Here is an 18,575-nt window from a genome sequence, read left to right as displayed (position 1 = left end):
TTCGTAGCAGCGTCGAAGATTATTTAAAAAAGACGGAAGCAACGTCGATATTCGAGAATGCCGGTGGCCGCTGCCAGAGAAGCGGAGCATGATCGTTTGTGACACCAATGACCAATCGACGCAGGAGGGAGGTGGGCGCGGTAATGGGAAAGCCATGCACGCCGGTTCGATTCGCCACTCGCATAAAATTAACCGGTTCGTTCGTTCGTTCGTTGGTTCGTTCATTTTAATTAACGAAACAGCGAGGGCATCGCACGACCGGTACGTCTATCTCTTCGACCACGATGCCGCGCCGCTCCGGCACACGTTTACACGATCTGACCGTGCGAAAAATCTGCCCTCTGCGATCTTGCTCCGATCGCTCGACTTTCTTCCTAACGAATACGAAATCGTCACCGTACTCGTAGCGAGCATTATCCCGTGGGGTCTAGGTCTGTAAGCGTCCAAAGCGATCATAATTGTAGGTGTTCATAACCGGAGTATGCAGTCGTCGTCGTTCGGCAAGGTGGCGAACCGCGTTTTATCTCGCTTGTTTGTCTAGGAAAGCAATTGCTTCGTTTCGAGACGAACGACGACGAACGACGACGAACGACGACGAACGAAATAGGTATTCCCTTTGGTGTCGAGCTCTCGAGAGGAGGCCCTCAAGGTTCGTGCATCAGCCAGTTCGTGCAGAAACGCGAAGGAGGAAGGGTCTTGTTGCGGTGGTTCAGGACCATATAAGGTTAACGTGTAGAGTGGCGCGGCGGGTCGGTGGCACGATGATGTCTCTATCTACGAGGGTCCGTTAGGTGTGCGAGCCGATGCAACACGTGTGCACGTAGATGGACGCGTGTATGCGCGAGCACACAGGCGCCATCGAGGCATGCAACGAGCCCAGGGTCAGCCGGGGTCAGCCAGTCACGGAGTTAATTAGACGCCGTGCTTCGGCAGGACTCACGTGGCAGCATGCTCAGATATCAATCGCTTCTTTGCTCCTGGATGGACCCATGCCTGCTTTTCTTAAAAGATTCTCATCTCCCTCTCCTGCTTCCTTCACCCTTCTAACTCCCCTTGGACGAAAAATCCTCGATACCGAACGGATACGATCCTGCTGGTGCTTAGAACCCAAACTTTCTTCTCTTTCTCGCGCCGTTTAATTAACCTTCCAAGATTATCGTGGCCCACTCGCGACCAACTTACCGTTAACAGTTCTTTCTATATTTTTCCTAAGCGAAAATTTCGCTATTTCACGATAGCTTTCGACGATTATATACTATAACCTATACGAAAATAGGTTCGCTCGAGTTTGTGTCGCGAAGGAAGCGAGCGTTTGTTGCCTGCTAACTTTACCCTCTTTCCAACCTCCTCTTCCGACTTGATTATCCCGGCTAATTTGCCGTTCCCATTTAGTAGCGAGATAGGAAAGCGACTCCCTTTCCTTTTCTTCTCCGTCCATCAGAAAACGTAACATCACCTTGTCCTTACCTCCTTACCGCAGATTTCTCAACGCGTTCTCTCGCGAAACCGACTATCTGTAATTAGCCGGGCCACATTTATATGACCCGATTACACCGCTTTGCCAACTACCTTTAATCCTCTGGATCCCTAAGCAAAATCTCGAGACACCTTGCCAGCTTTCCTCCCGTTCCTGAAAACGATTCCCTTTTTCTCTGCTTCCCTTATCTCTCGTATTCGCGCATTTACGATACTCCTCGGTATTCGCTAATGTTTCGAGTACCGATAAGAATATTAACTAGAAATTGGTAAAAAAGAATGTTCGTTTGGCTGTAGACCCTCGTAACTGTAAAATCCATAGAGGCTAAATATTCGCCGCTTCGCTCTGGTATCGCGGATAGCTTCGTTAGGAACCGAACAACTCTACTTTTATATTTTAGTTTTAGTCCTCTTTTTCGCGATCGTACGTCGCGACGCATCGACGACGCAATCGACGCGACCGAAGCGAATCACGATACTCCTGTAACGTACCTAAATCTCTGTACACGAGTATTTACAAGCGAACGAGCTCGTGAACAGAGATTGGTCGGGAGGAGAAGGGAGTGGAAGGGAACGGTGGGCCGAGAGGAAAGAGAAGGCTTCATTAAGGTACACGATGATAACGAGGAGGATTCGAAGAACGTCGAATATCCTGCTCTCGAGCTCGCTTTAGCGTTAAGGGTTTCGCTTACGCGCTTCCACGAGAACGTGCGAAGTCTGCTCGGTTCTCCAGGAAGATACTCGTCGCGTGAGCAGCAGATAGAGATGAAAACTCATGGAATCGTGAAACGAGAGGAGGAGAAGGCGGAGGAGGCGATGGAGATGGAGGGTGCGGCATGACGGAGGGTTCCGGGTGTAGGTCCGCCGCCCCTGCTGGCTCGTTGGAGATGGAAGCAATAGGGATCAACTAGTATGCAAATCGCATGTAAATATCGTTCACTCTCCCGGTACCGAACCAGCTAAAGCCTCTCTCTCTCTCTCTTTCTCTCTCTCCCTCTCTCTCTCTATCTTTATATATATGTGTATATATATATATACGTATTATATATATATGTATATAGATAGATATATATCTATCTTCCTCTTTATGTCTCTGTGTCTCTTCCTCCCTCGATTCTCTGTTCTCTCCTCTCCACACCCTATCAACGTTTCTCTTCCTCCGGCAGCCTTTTGCTCTCTGGCCGGTTGTGGAGTACCGAACAGAAGAAATCAAAGCAGGGGACAAAGCAAGCGCAGACGAGATCGTGACGGAATTCTTTCTCGTTGTTCCGCGTAGCCCCCTATTCGCGACTGAACTTCACCCCCCGAGAAGGGTATTTGCTTTTCCTCCGTCTCGAGTCCCCAACGATGCGTTTTGACCCAAGTGGGTGTTACCGAGCTACGATCGCGTCGTTAGTTCTTAATTAATTTATTCCGATCCGTGAGAGTATTCGTTCTATTCGGGATGCTCGAAGTATTTTCGTACTTCTGCGATCGGTCGCGATATTCGGACGATTCAAATTGATTTTTCAAAGCGTTATTTCGTGCGACGATGCTATTCGCAACCGCTGGCGAGCCATTAAAAGTTCATGGAAATCTTAACCGTAGAAAAGTTCTCACGTTTCAAGGTAAGTTTCCGAGATTCTAACGGAATAATCGAGCGATACTGCGCTAGCTTTCTCGCTGTTGCCAATCGTAAACGTGAGAGCCGTTCTCAGCAACTGTGACATAATGTCCTCTCGTTGCGTCGCGTCGCTGATGTTCGAGCAGTCCTGTCGTTCGTAATGTCGTCGGTACAAAGTTTCTCAGGACCCTGTTCCTGCGGGAACCGCGTAATTTCATCGAGAAACTGTTGGAAAATTTTCAATCGACTCGGACCAACACGATTATTTTCACATATTTTTAAACGAATCTCGAATACCTAATTATACGTGTAGAAATCCTTTTTTCAAATGAAGAAATTCATTTTCACCGGTGAAAATCTAAATATATTTATGTAGAGAGGGTAAGGGGAAAAAAGATAAATTTTTTAAAATAAGAACGGCGATATCGTTTGGCAAAGATCCGGCTGATCCGATCGGACGATGAAACGAAAGGGGTAAATAAAGATATTGGTTGGTATAAGCAAATAATCGTTGATAGGGCATTTAAATAGGGGCGGAAGGTTATTGCAGGAATTATGAGGACTCGAGTGTTATTCGGGGATAGAAGGCAGAGACTGGGGAAGAGGCGGAAAGAGGGCGAGAGAAGTAAGACCTCTCCAACTGTAGGTATTTTCATGGTATATTCGTCGACCTCCGGGCCGGCAGCAGGATTACTCCGAGAGACCCTGAGAACTTCTCCCTTTTCTTACCTTCCACCAACCTCTCGGCTTCGCCCGATTCCAACTATACGTCTCCTCCTTTTCCTTATTCTCTGTCTCTTCCTGACCCGCTTCCGCATTACCATTCTCAAAATTCTCGATAAACCGGGGCTTCCGTCGTCACGGTTTCGCCCTCTCCGGCAGCTTGGCAGCTTCTATTTTCCACGAAAGCCAACGGTATAATCGAGATTCTCCGGACCCATCCTGTTAGACACTTTTGCTTCTTCGATCGACGAGAACTTCCTCGCGACTGTTCGAAATTAGTCGGTTGGTTGAAACTTGTCTCGAACGGGTGTACTCGACGTTACCGAACGACCTGCGAAACACGATATCTTCGTATTTGAAAGTTTCTCGCGAGAAGAACGGAAATTTAGCGAAAGAAACAGCGAGTAACGGGGGTTATAATAGGTGGACGGTTATTAAAATGCGAGAAAATCGTGAAACGGAAGAAGATAACGTCTGTAAGAACGTCGTGTTAAACGAGTCCGCGCGAAACGAGAGGCAGGATCGAGAAAATCTGAGTGAAAAGAGAGGCCGGGGAGGGTTAGCGGTTGCAGCCGACGCGACAGCACGTTTTAATAATGCCTTCCCTCTGTCGACGAAGAACGGGGAAGAAGTTTAACGAAGATTGTGCCAGATACTTTTAATTGCTATTCCTCCTTCCCCCCGAGTGGGAACGCGGTGGCGAACGATGCTGGAAAATGAAGAGGAGAGGAAGGAACCAGGAGGTCCGCGAAGCCCCTTTCGCCCCTTTTTCCCTTTCCTGCATCGGCTACGAAGCAACCCCTTCGCCCCGCTCGTTTTACGCTGTTTTTATCCGACGACGTCCCGCGGACCCTCGTGATTTTATCGTACTTGTATCCTCTCGACTCCCGTCCGCCGAAGAGGTTTGTTATTCCATCGGCAGATAGGCGACAAAGGAATTAATCGGGTCGCCTCTTCCTACTTCGGTCTCGCTCGAGCCCCTCTTTGTCGTTCGAGTACCTTTGTCGTCAATTAAATTGAAACGTTAAAAACCAAAGATAAATTGAAACGGTGCGATCTCTCGCGAGTCGTTTGCTCGACGTATCGCGTTACCGCTATAATCTCTATTCTAACCGTAGAACGTTAGTATCCGGTATCGCTATGTCTGCGCGTATATTTATTGCGAGAACCGTAAGCGGATAGTAATCCGAGGAAGAGAAGCATCGACTTCGATGAAAAGCAACGTCTCGACGATAGTTGAAAAGTTTTCGCGCGTATATTAGCCACGAATGAAGTGACAAAGGAAGAGCGTTCACTCGAGCAAATTAATTGGCGGACGGTGATCGTAGAGAGCAGGAGGTCGAAATAGCAAACGTATCGACGCGTAAACGGGTACCGCAAGTGTCGGCAAAAGTATCCGGCTCGATATTGGCCACGTGGGGCGGACGCGGAGAATGTTTTGTTACCAGCGTGCGATCTACGACACGTGGCGGAGATTAATGTGTTTTGATTTTTAGACTTCGTATTATACATAGAGCCGGCATAAGCCTTCTCCGCATTGTATTCACGGACCCGTACACGCGCTCACCACGCAGCCAGGGCCATTCAACCGTAATGGACGAGCTGCTCGTAGGAAGCGCGCGAAATTCTGCAGGATGACCCCGGGAAAGGCAATCGAATCGATCTTTTTGACGTTTCACCCCCCGTCGATTCGCTTCCAGCCGGACCTATTCTACCACGGAAAAATAACGAGAGAATGATACGGCGTTTCCGATCGTCTAACGTCCAACTTGGGTGAAACGTTGTTTCGGTTCGTCTAATTCTAATTCTAATTCGGTAAATCTAATTAGATTTCTTCCGAGTGTTTTTGCTTGACGACGTTGTCGAAAAAAAAACATTGAAAATAATTTTCTAGTTCGCATCATACATACTTATACATATGTACGTATACGCAGAGTAGCGAAGTGTATAGGGTATAATGGTTGCGATACAATCGCGATGGATGATCGAGCGAAAGCAATTTTTCTGTGATCGTCGCGCGTGAAACGGACATACTATTCGGCGACAGTGAATCTAATCGACCGAGAGCACGTAATTAGTTGAAATCTACGCTGCAAAAAGTATCGCTCCGTTCGAAATCGGACGAGAATCCAAATAGATAAAATTTCATTGTCTCGCGTAGGTGCGAGCGTATCACGAAAGATGCATGTACGCGCTTATCTAATTCAATTTGGTAATATCGTGCCCATTGAGAGAATAAATGATTACCGGGAAGATATGAAGTTATCTGGCCCCGCGGGACGCGTAAATTGCCATTACCCCGGTTGCAACGAAGCCGGGAGCGGGAGAAGCCCGCGGCTTTTTAGGGGTGCCAACCTCCAAGATCTTAATTATTAATCGGTCTCGTTAATCACGCCCATCGGCCTCGATCATACCGCGAAATATCACGCTTTTCGTCGGATCGCGGCGACGAAAGCTCTGTTCGTCTTCACCTAAAGATAATTCGTACCCTCGATTATGCGAATATATGATATTATAATAGCCCTTGCTCTCGATAGATGGAACGTTCGTGGTTTAAGAAAATTTCGACGGCCGCATCGGCTCGAAGAAAGCCGATAAGTTATTATATAGAATTGTTATCGCGATATAGCTACAATTGATCGTGAACGTGGCAACATTAATTTTTTTTTTAAACTCGCCAAAAGATTCGACGCGCGGAGACTGGTCTGCACCGTCGGCGTCACGCTGAATCTCTGACGCATTGTTCGCGCCCCCTTTAGTCATCACGATTTTCCATTGGCACCCCTCAAAACCTAGCCACGCAGTCAACCTCCAGCCCTTGTTCCTTGCTCTACAGCCCGCACCTTCGCATGCTTCACCCTCTTGCTGTCGTGATCGTCGCGCAACGTATACATACACCATGTCCGTCGAGTCGGCTTCGCTACTACGATATCTATATTCCTATTAAATGATTCTGTGATTTCTTCAACACGGAATCTTTCTCTTAAATCGACCATGCGTCTTACACGTCGTATTAGTTTCTATAGAATAGTATCGAAATAAGAAAATTAAACGGATTGCCTAGTAATCTTTTTGAGCCTGTTTACGATTTTTCCATCGTTTCCTGTACCGTGCCGAATCGAGTATCGAAGCGGCATCGGCATACCGTGGTACGTTCTGTATAATGTCGCGTAGAATGAAATTTAAATGTACTTTTACCGTTATATCGTTGTATGCGCCGATGCGAATCGTAACAGAGTACGCGTACCGAGCGTAGACTATCTACTAAAGGTTCAAGAAGATCGTAGGTTGAAGAAAGCAGGAAGAACGCGTTCGATGAAAGACGATGCGAGCGGAAGGAGATTCGCGTCGTCCCAGATTCCATCGTTCATAGATTTTTTTTTTATTTATTTCGCACGCGACAGTCTGATTCACAAATCTTTTCCACTAAGTAGGGGCTTCTGCGGGAGAGAAGCAAGGATCGCGAGGGGGTCGGTGAACCCCTCTTATACCCGCAACCCCGGTTCGTATCCCGATCGAGCGTGAAAAACAGAGGGGTCCATTGTAACCTCGTCCTGTGGCTAATGCGACTGTCGTCGGTGTCGAAACCGGGTGCAGTCGTAGTCGTCGTCGTCGAACATTAGCCAACGGCCGTTTAGATGAAAATCCTCGCGGGCAACGCGAGGACACTTTCGGGTTCCGCCTCGTTGGAAGCGGATTTTTTTCAGCTGTGTTTTCGCACGAAAGTCGAGGACCTTCGAACAACGTCGTTTCACTCGTCGCCATTGCCACGCTTTCCGCTTACTATCCTCTAATCGTTCTCGTCGTTACGAAACCCTCCCAGGATCGTATTATTCTCTTTTCGTTTTCTCTCGAATATCGAGATTTTCCATCGAAGGAGCGTCGAGAATCTAGGCGATCCGAGATGATCGTCCAGTTCTTTTCCCTGCTTCCCTACGAGAAATAGGGCTTACGGTCGAGATGCCTACCTCTACGGGATAAAATTATCCGTAAATAGAGGCGCGATCGGTGCTGGCGTTGCTTCGAAATCGGCCAGGTTAGCGGAAATTATCTGGGCTTCGCAATCGGTGTATACAAGTCCACCGCAGAGCTAGGGAAGGATTGTCTGGTGTCCGATCTCCGTGGGAGCTGGCGCACTCTAGAATTAAGCCGTCATAGTCTTCCGCTGGCCTGACTATCTATACCAATTAATCCTAACGTTGCCACGAGTGTCGACGTCTCTCTACGTTCGTCGGTTAATCCGATTCCGTTTATATTCCTTCTCCAAGAACGAATAATATTTTCCGTCCGTTCGAGTCCGGTGTGCTTATGTGATCCGTGTTAGTCGCGGTGTCGACCAATAGAGGAGAAGTGACGCGTTTTTCACCTTTTCATCGAAATACGTCGGGAAATTCGTAAAGTTGACCATCGACGGTTAGGTAATGCGGAAAGCTTGCTCGAAGCAGGGAAAAACAGAAGCGATCGAGATAAAGAGAGAAATAGAGAGAGAGAGGAGAGAGAAGCAACGTGGAGGGGGTACGGTTGTTCTTTTAACACGGCTTTAGGGGGTCCTTTATGCTGACACAAATATCGCTTATGCCGGCGTCGCGCCGCTGTTTTGCCGAAGCCCATCGAGTATTGTGCCTTCCAAGGCCGTGTGTACCAAACACCGAGCTCTGTGTACCCAGCAAACACGCTCGTCACGTGGCAGAGGGCATAGCCTGATCCCTTCCGTAGTCGGTAGTCGGTATTCGTGGACTCCCCTTCACGGATTTGCGCAACGGGTCAGCCTTATTCCCTTCGGAACTGACTACGGACGAAGCTAAAGAACCTCTTCCCGTTACGATTGATACCGAAACCTTCTCCGGCTTCGAGTCCCGTCTCTCTTCTATCGTTTCGGCTGGACCTCTCGCAGTGCACCGCGGGTGCACCGGCAAACACACGTGCGCGTCAGCTTTGTTTACTCGCATCCGCTTCAACGACGGATCGCTGATCCCGATTCTCGGTCTTCTCCAACCCGTCTTCTCACCGCCCTCGCCGAGACATCTTTCCCCTCTCGACCTTTTGCCTTTTTTCAGCCAACGACGAAACAGATTTTCTCGCGGCGGAGAAAGAAAAGACGAACACGGTGATAAATTAAAAGATACGTCGTTTACCTCGTGTCCAGCTTAATTACGAAGATGTCGAACACGATTGACCGGAAGAGTGGCCTTAACGCGGGGGTGAACTTTATGCCGCATAAACGTCCACAGCTCGTTTCCTCCCCTCTGTTCTGGTCGCGAGGGTGTCGAGAGAAGTCTCGAAAGTTGACTGGAAAGTGATAAATAATGCCGGCGCGGAGCAAAATCGTCCGTAACGGAGGGCTTTCGAAAGGGCACACACCATTACCTCCGACGCGTTCGCAAGGACGAGAACCGCGACGACGGTCGACTTCTATCGGCACGGCGCTTGCCGAACAAACGTGTCCTGGTGTCCTCGAGTAAACGCCGTGCCTTCTACGCGCCATCGCGGTCACAGGGGATAGCTTCACCCTTGAACCGAAAATGAAAATTGTATTGTTCGACTCCCTTACGAGGGAAAGGACGGTATTATGATCGCGTTAGCGTACATTTTCAATGACGAAGACACGGGTCAGCGCTCTTTTCGCCACGGTCATCCATATCGCTCATCGATAATCGCCTTTTGACAGCTTTCTCGAGCCGAGTGCCGGATCGATTAGGATACTCGACGATGATCTCTACGCATCTCTGAGCAGGGATCACGTACGTAACTGAATTTTACGAAACGATAGGAAGAATTAATCGAAAAGAAATTTTACGGATCGTTTGAAAAAACTCAACAGCGATCCGTGGTTACTGGTTTGCTCGTAAACGAAAACATCGAATGAAGGGGAAAACGGGGGAAGAAAAGTTTAGCCGGAAATGAGCATACTTTCGCGGAATAGATTCAAAGTCGGTGAAAGCGTAGTTCATCGAAAAACTTGAACGAAAGCATACCGAGCGGAGGCGAGAAAGAAAAGCCGATTCCCCGAACGTCGTCCGTTTTCACCGCATCTTCGACTTTTACGTACCACTCCCTCGGCTGGTTTCTTCCGTACCGTCGGGAACTTTCGGAATTTATACATCTTTTTCGCGCGAACTCGCGTATCTTCTATTCTCGTCTCGTAATCCTATCTGTCGCGATCTTTCGATTTGTTCGTGGCCCGAAACGTCTCCGCAGAATGTCTCGAATTATTAGCAAAGTATTTCGCTGGGCGATGGTACGATATCGAAGAAAATGGGAAGAATCGATGGGAAAGAGTTAGAATAGAGGGTCTGGCTTCGAAGTAAATTCGAGCCAGCACCTGCTGGCTCTTTCCATGCAGGATCCTCGCACGTGTCGAAAGATATTAAGTCGGCAGGGATGGTTATGAGGTGTAACGACATCGCGAGGGGTGGAAGAATAAGGTCGAAGACGCGGTGCACGATGCGTCGCGTACGCTCCATCGATCTTCATCCATCAACTATGCCTTCAGTTTTTCCAAACGAAACATTCTTTTTCCGGCTTTCCTGCCTTCGCTTTTATTTCCTCTTCTTTTTCTCCGCTTCTTCGACCGAGGTGTATCGCGAACGACGCAGAAACTTTTTCGTCGCGTTTCTCGATTCCACGATTCATCATCGCGATAACTCCTCATCTACAACTCGTAGGTTGTAGATGATCGAAACCCTTGGCTTCGCTTTCCGGAGAGGGAAAGAGGAACCGCAAATCACTGCCTCGACGGCTTGACCAATCGTGACGAACGAGCAACGATGATTTTGCTCGGAATCGCTAATGGAACTCGCCTTTCCGTTTGCCCGTAAACTGGAATCGAGTATTTCGAACGCTTGCTCGATTCGACGACGAATAGTCTTTAACTTCGTTCGAAGAAGAATTGGGTAATTCAGGGCGTTGGTAAGACGCGCGTAGTTCGCCTCGAAGCTCTTATGAAAAATCATCGTGTTTCAATGTAGTAAAGGTTTTCGATAGTGCGTAGACGAACGAGATCCGAAAACGACTTCTCGGCGACTGGAAGATATCGTTTCGCGTGTTTCGCGATCTCGTTAATTTGGAAAGAGGAGGGCGCACGATCGCGTGGGACAGATCCGCCCACGGTCCCCGACGAAAACAAGACAAAGTCAAACAGTTTTGCCGAGGCTTGCCGACGGTAGCGACAAAAGGAGACGAGAGAATCGGGAATAAATGGATGTCGGTATCGGTGCTGTTGTTTGCCTTCGGTATTTGGCGGGAGGGTGGGCGTGCGGGCGAAAAGGGCGCGAGAGCACGTCGATCGTCGACGATGCTTTTGGTGGTGCGAGCGGTGCGAACGGTGCACATTCGCTCGGTGGCATTGTGCACGGCACGTGCCGTCTCCGGAGAAAACGAGCACGGACGGCGTTGTCGAGCCTAGTCACCGAGAAAGCCGTTTTCGACACGACCCTACACACCGATACCCGATTCCTCTCCGTGCAAGATTCATCGACAGAATTAATTGATATCCGCGTGTTCCGTCCTCGAGCAAGGGTTGCGTAAGCACCGTGGAAAAAGCAACCTCTCTTTTTTCCTTCTCCCCGTTCCCCATCTCTCTTTCTCTTTTACGACTGCTGCGAAAAGCTTTTAAACGATCGTCCGTTCTTTACGCTTCGTTGAATCCTGATCGACGATCGGATCCTACGAACAATTAAACGAATCTGCTCGTTAAGGTCGATTAGCTCGTAACATTTCACCTATTGTACGTGTATGTATACGCGATATTCGCTCGATAGAGGTTCGACCGTGAAAAGTGAAAAGTTAACACTGCGTAGCGTTCGTTCGAGAAATCGTGTAAAAAGATGGCGGTGAGAAAGAGCATCGTAACTTTTCAGACATCCGAGTTGCGACGCGACGACCGAGAGGTTATTAGAAAAATAATCAAAGTTTCCCCAAAGCGGGACGAAGAGTGGATCACAGAGAAACACTCGACGGGTCATCCTCGTTTACGTCAGACCGACAACGACGACGACGACGACGACGACGGCGGCGACGTCGCTCATTACGTTTGACGATTATGCGTTAATTTGCAGCTAGCGATACTTCAAACGATTTTTATTCGTCCCGCGTCCAGGATGAGCTTTGCTCTTCTAACTGAAAGTCGTCGTACGTTTCTGTGGCAGGTTGTCCGCGTAGACGCGTAGGCGTCGGGATCCTTCTTCGAGTTTTTTTATATTTTTCCAGTCTTTCGTCGGGGGATCGAGGAGCCTCGTCAAAGGACGCCGGATATGATAATCTCGGTGCCAAGCTGAATGCGTAACGAAGTTGCGAACGGCGACAAGAAGTGGACTCCGCTTCTGATTAGCTTATTACCTTTACGCGTTTCTTCGCGCTCGCGAATTTTTCAACGAGCTCGCGCAAATTGCCCCTCTCGTTTCGCGAAAAGGGCCGTCGAAATTTACGTTCGAAATCTATAGAGTAGATAATGTTCCCCGTTGTTAGACTCGAGGCGTAAAAAGCTAACAGATTGGAAACCGCATTCGGGTTAGGTGGCCACCTTTTATCCGGCACGGCACGGCGCGGCGCTGATCTTCTCTTTCCCTTTCGCGTTAACGCGTCTCCCATCTAGCCAGAGCGGACCTATTAACTAATACCCGGCTGACACCCCTGTCGAACGCGATGCCATACGCGCACCAGCCAACCAACGAACTAGCTAACCGGTCGAGCATCCAGTCAGTCGGTCGGACAGGGTGCGGAGGAGCAGGCTGGTAGGACATGCCTGGTACGACGGGACAGTTTAAGCCCTGATATATCGCTCGCCGACACTCCCAACTTCTGTCGCCGTTTCTGTAGCGGGTAGCGCTTTTTTGTCACGGCAACCCATGCCTGACCATATGTCCACGGAAACCGACGATCCCCATCGAGTGTCCGTGGATCTGTCACTCGTCGAGTCTCCGATTCTATACTCTTATTTTAGACGAAATTTTCTTATCCGCGGCTGCTTTAGAAAAGCTGTACGGACAATCTGCAGCTTTCGTTAGATAGAATAGACGGCGGAATAGTCGAACTAACGTTCTATAATAAAAATTATAATTGCCTTAGGTAGTTGACTGTGATCGCCTTAAATCGATCCTTCCGATTACCCTATATTCTAATGTTGCCGTTACGTTGGCGTTCGCCGTAGTAGGAAATTTTTGCGTTCGAACGTTGGGGGAACGATAATTTTCGGACATCGTGACAGCGAGAGAGGTCCGTTTACACGGTTCACTGGTTCCTTTAGCACCGTTGGTTTTCCGGTTACGTGGGCGCGCTTAAGCGAGCTTAGATAACCCATGGGCGAACCCCAGTTTGCGCGTAACAAACGATGCCACATGTTCGAATCTTAACTCGATCCTTCGTAGCGGGTCGTTCCCGGTCGTCGTCGAGCAACCCGCGGGCCGTACGAGCATATTCGGGGATAATTTGTACGGTTAACAAACTCGCGCAAAAACGGGACCGAGAGAGATCGACGACGAAGACGATTCACGCGAGACTAACTGCCGCTCTGGGAGCATTTACCAGAAGCACGGCTCGAATCGATCCCACTTTGCCGTTAATGGAACCTTATGTCGCTCACCGAACGAACAATTCCCTACTGTTCTATCGCGCTTAGATCGTTTAGGATACTCTCGAAAGACGGTGTACGGTTAACCGGCCGCGATTTCGAAGCCGAGAAATCGATTCGACGGTCCGACAAGGAGATTCCTTCGAAAGTACGAGTCCGAGCATCGCGCCGCACGAGAGACCGTAACCGTAACCGATGTCGACGAATGAGCAGCATTCAAGAGAAGAAACGCGCGTACGCTGTCCCCGGTATCCCCTTCGCTTCTTTTCCTGGTCTTTTCATCTCATTGTCGACGCTCTGTTCGAGTGCCACCGAGCTGCAGGTAAAGTGGCCGTTGTCGCGCCTCTCTTAAAAAGGTTAACCGATTGCCTGCTTTTTATCAAGCACACGTTTACGAACGTTTACGTGTTTAAAAAAGAGAAAGAGAAGAAGAGAAGAGCTGTCCTCTTCAATCTGTGCCGCTCATTGTGATTAATTCCGACATATGTCCGAGTCGTTTATAAAGGCGACCGATGGCTATTCAAAAATCTCGAGTCTTCTTAGGAAAGCGGCCTTTTTATCTCTTTTTCCCAGCCGTATCGTGTCCTTTTACTTTGGACATTCGTCTCTATTTAACTCTCGGCCAAGTCTTCTCGGCCTTTTTCTTTTTCTTTCGGCTGAAAATCAGTCGCGGAAAATTCTCTTCGCCTTGGCGACAGAAACGGAAGCGATAGTTCGCTAGCTAATCATCCGTTAAATTATTGTTACTTCGATCGAAGGGTGGTCTTCCAGGAAAAATAATCGACGAACGGATGTCGGCCATTTTTTTCTTCTCTTCTTTTGCCGGACGGCGTATAATTTAATGCTCATACGCGTAGCGAACATTTATTTCTTGAATAATGATAGAGGAACGTGACTTTGTTAGTTTTGCTCGAACCGTTACACGTAATTTATGATCTTATCTTCGCAGCGGTCCTAGGCACTGAAACTTCTTCTTCGGCTTCTTCTCGGTCTAAGCGTAATGGCTCATTTACCTAGGAGCAAAACGAAAGAAGCATAATTTCGATATAAGCGTTACGCGACCGAAATAAAAATGAATAGAGATCGGATCTATTATTCCGGAACGTCTAACGCAAAATGTCGGTGAATTCGTGAACGAAGAATCTGTCGGTTCGCAGGGTCGCGGCGTCGCGGCGTCGAAAGGAACGGATCTTACGGAATAACGAGAGGTATCGACACTCGGTGGAACAAATAATTCGAATCTATTTATCGGATAATGAAAAGGCGCGGATAAAACCGCGATATTACACCGTGTGTAACCGTCGGTAGAAAGGGGAACGAGAGAGCTTCTAGGATAAAGAACCTGACATGTTCGTGTTCCATTCCCTCTCCCTCCCTTGGTGGCCGCCCACCCCATCGTCATTAATACCAGGCGACTGTTACATATGGATGAGAAAGCTGGGTTAGGCCAGGACAACGATGCTACAGAACGAGACGAAAGCGAAACGGGATGTAGGGAAGCGAAACTCATCGACTAAAAGCATCGACGAAAGACCAAAGTCATTTCGCTGCTGTTGCTCTCGAATCTTGGCCCTCCTCCGGCTCCATCGGATTCCATCGAGAGAAGTCCTCTTCCGCGCACGGACAAACGGAGGAGACTTCGATAAGCTTGCCGGGGATAAAACGAGTTCCCTCGACGTTTACCTACGATTTCGATTGTCTGCCTAACCCCCGAGCACGATTTCACGGAATCCTTGCGTTACACTGGATTCCTTTTTCCTTCTGCTCCTTCCTGCCGCGCTTCGTCCTTTCCTTCTTCGTCGACGTCGACCTCGGAGAACTTGTTTCTCCTCGACAAACTATCCATAAGTTCTACTTGGATTTCGTACCGTTGGCTCTCCTACTCGATCAGGTTCGTTACTCTAATAGGAATAGCGAATAGGTTTCCGAGTTCGAATACGCTCGATTCGCCTTTTCGTTTTCGATTGAATTTCTGTGTCTCGCCGAACCGGAGAAAAAGGGACTAAAGAAATTTCGCTAAACTCGTGGGCAATGTTTATCGTTAACAGGAAGAAACCGCGTGATCTACGATGGTGACTCCTTTTCCCCGGGTTCGTTCGTAACGGTGGAAACGATAAATCTGAACATACCCCGTATATCTTTCGGTGAAGGGGAGTAAACGCAATATAGGTAATGTTCTGGTCGGCTACTTAACAAATTGCTACAAATTGCGGCTAGCGTTTAGCCGCCGTCGGATCCGTTCGAACGCGTGCCCTCTATATCCCCGTCACCTCTTTGCGGTAGCTCTTGCCGGGCAAGAGCCGGGGTCGGGCCTTCCAATCTCTGCGGACTGCGAACGTCCAATGTCCAACGATACGCCCGTGACCACATGCTGCACCCATATGTCCGCCCTTTATCACCCTAATGTCCGTCTATCGACTCACCGCCAAAGTCATCTTAACCCCGCGACGATTCGCTTCCCTTTTCGATCCTCGACTCTTTCCAAACTGCTACGAAACGAACGTACAACTTCGCCAACTATTCCTTCCAAATATGCATATCTATTATACATATACGTATACGCACTTGTGTACAGTTCGCTTAGGTTAGCTATCTAGAGGTTGCTCGACTTCGTCTATCAACAGTTATGGTATTCTCGACTAATAGAGGATAATAATCGAAGGTCGCAAGAAATTCGAGCGTGTGTGCGGCAAGAAAAGAGACGATGCTTCGGTAGCGGACAAGTCATTAATCAATGGTTTCGAAGCAGAGAACGAGGCGCCCTGTAATGGCACTTTAAAGGCGATACCCTCGAGCCAATCAGTGATCGCGTGCCGCTCACGGATCGTTCGGGGTTAATTTCACGGGTATTTAACGCGGTTTCGCTTAACAATGATTCAATCAAGCTGGATTTATTTGGCTGGGATTCGACGGTTGTCGGCACGAGGCGATCATTAGGGCTCCTCTTTGGAAACGCCTCCAAGCCTTTTGCCGAAATAAACGTGCCGTTTGACGCACGTTTCGCCTTTCTTTTTCACCCCGATCGTTCGCTTTCCGATTGTCTTTTTTCGTATGTTCGAGCTAAACTTATCGTTGCCGAAAACGTTCTATAATAATTTAACGAACGCCAACTTCGACCGGTGTTAATTCGATCAGGTTAGGTCAGGTTAGGCGAGAGTCGGTAAAACGAGAAGGAACTGGTCGAAAGCGATTAGAAGAACGAGCAGAGCGGCTAGGTGGTCGTCCGGCGTAAATATCGGAGGCCTTCTGTCCAGGAGGGGGAGCGGATCGGCAATTCGACGTCCGCGCGAAATGTTGTCAGCCAATTTTCTTGGCCAGTGCCTCTGAATGCCGCAGATTTCCATCTAGGTCCGTCCTCGGTGGCGCCGGTGGTGTATACCGTTGCTGGGTAAATACACCCTTTTCCATCCCCTCGAGCGTACCAACGTCGTCGTCGTCGTCGACGACGACCTCCTCCTACATCGTCCACCTCCGTCCCTTATCCCTCTCACCCTCTCCTGGTCGCCTCCATGAACCACAACTGTGATTATAATTCCTAGTCCCTGCTGACAGAACCAACCACCAGACCATCGTCAACCCCGTTTCTCCTTCGTCGTTCGTCCCCATCTACGTTGGTACGCGTTAGTGGACTGGGGTTCGGACGTTGTGTAAAGGATTATGCACGCGGATTTAACTGATGAATCACATTGTCGTCTTGATTCGCGGTGGCGTTAATTTTCGCTGCTGTTCCTCGGCTCGGTTTGTGCCCTTCGACGCGATATGCCCTATGCTCTCGCGAGAAACCTAACCGTTACGGAAACCACTGCTATCCACCCGAGGTGACGCTCGGTTAATTTTACGATTTATGCTCGCTTATCAGGGAAGTTCGAATTCTGCTACTCGTACTTTGTCTCTACTCGTTATTCGAATTTCTTCGAGTAAACTGAAAATCCTCGACGACGACGCGTTATATTTCGATAGGTCGAAATCGGTCGGAAGCTAATTGTTTCGTCTAACGCCGAGACGCTAACAAGAGGAGTGCTGGTACTCCTTTTTACCATGTAAAAAGTGTCGCGATGATTTTTTCTTCTTCTCCGGAGGTTGTTGAAAAAGTTGCATCCACCAAGGAGAGAATACATTATGGAGAGAACGGTGATAAATCAGCGGAGTAGAGACAAATTACCGGTGGCAATTAATCGGCAAACGTTCGATGCTTATTTGGAGAACTTGTCCCGCTTAATGCGCCATAATGAGCATTCGAGATTACGGCAACTCGGAATTGACCGAGCAACCGAGGCAAATAATTTATGACCGATGTTTCTTTCGGATACAGCGAAGAGCCGTTGTGTCTCGAGAACGTGGTCGACATCCCCTCGATGTACCATTCTCCCCGTGCAAACAATTTCCATTCGTTTGGAAAGGTTTCTAATCCGCCAACATCGGGTACGTGGGTAAAGCCAGAATTAACCGCTTCCCATTTCGACCTACCGCGAGATCACCGGGCTTATTAATTTTCCCAATAACGCCACCGCGAGGGTTGCTTCCTTCGCACAGATGGCGTATCACGAGTCAATATACTTTTCTGCCACGAAAACCGCCCCTCGGTACACGTGACGGCCATCGAATTTTCGCTACGCTAATCGTTTCTTTCGCCTCTACGATTCGAACGCGTATGTTTCTCCTAGCCATCCTGTGCTCACGATATTTTACCTACATTTTACGATACTTAAAGTTTACAACTTCGAAATAACCAACGGTCAACGTCTCTTTATTTCACCGATCGTTTACAAATTCGAAAATTAATCGCCGTTGCGTAGCTTCGAGTGAGCTTCGTAGCTTTTTTTGAAAAAGCTCGAAGAGTTGACTCTCTCTAAATAATGGTCGACGAAACGCTACAGAATTATTCTACCTGGACGCTCTGTTTCCTCGGCTTCGTCGAAATTACTCGAAAGCATACTTTACGAAATGGTCGGCACAGCAGAGCTGTTTATACGAATCAACTCGAGTGTGCTCGAGTTGTCGCCGATGGACGAAAAAGAGCAAGATGGAAGTCGTCATTTTCTCCGTCGACTCGAAAGAAGAAGAAGAAGAAGAAGAAGAAGAAGAAGAAGAAGAAGAAGAAGAAGAGGAGAAAAAGAAGGAAGGAGATGGGTTCTGGCAAGAGTCAGGACACGATCGTGGGATATGGACCTACCGGGAGCGGAGAATAAAGTTAAGCGCGCGCGT

General features: G+C 48.6%; 1 long non-coding RNA gene across 8 annotated transcripts in view; it reads right to left on the bottom strand.

Moving 5' to 3' along the window:
• Positions 1–18,575, bottom strand: part of LOC105663649 (uncharacterized) — a 107,315-nt gene that overhangs the window by 3,572 nt on the left and 85,168 nt on the right. For 6 of the 8 annotated variants that reach the window (XR_013040437.1, XR_013040433.1, XR_013040434.1 and 3 more), the window contains one exon: positions 3,809–4,133. The exons of 1 other annotated variant lie outside the window; for it this stretch is intronic. This is a non-coding gene — a long non-coding RNA (uncharacterized LOC105663649). Of the gene's footprint in view, positions 1–3,808; positions 4,134–9,163; positions 14,384–18,575 lie in introns of all 8 variants that reach the window. One more of the 8 variants, XR_013040439.1, reaches the window with a different exon arrangement.

Source organism: Megachile rotundata, chromosome 2 (assembly GCF_050947335.1).
Source record: "Megachile rotundata isolate GNS110a chromosome 2, iyMegRotu1, whole genome shotgun sequence".
NCBI classification, from domain to species: Eukaryota; Metazoa; Arthropoda; class Insecta; order Hymenoptera; family Megachilidae; genus Megachile; species Megachile rotundata.
The sequence above is the reverse complement of the archived record's forward strand: the minus strand, read 5'-3'. Positions and strand labels throughout refer to the sequence as shown.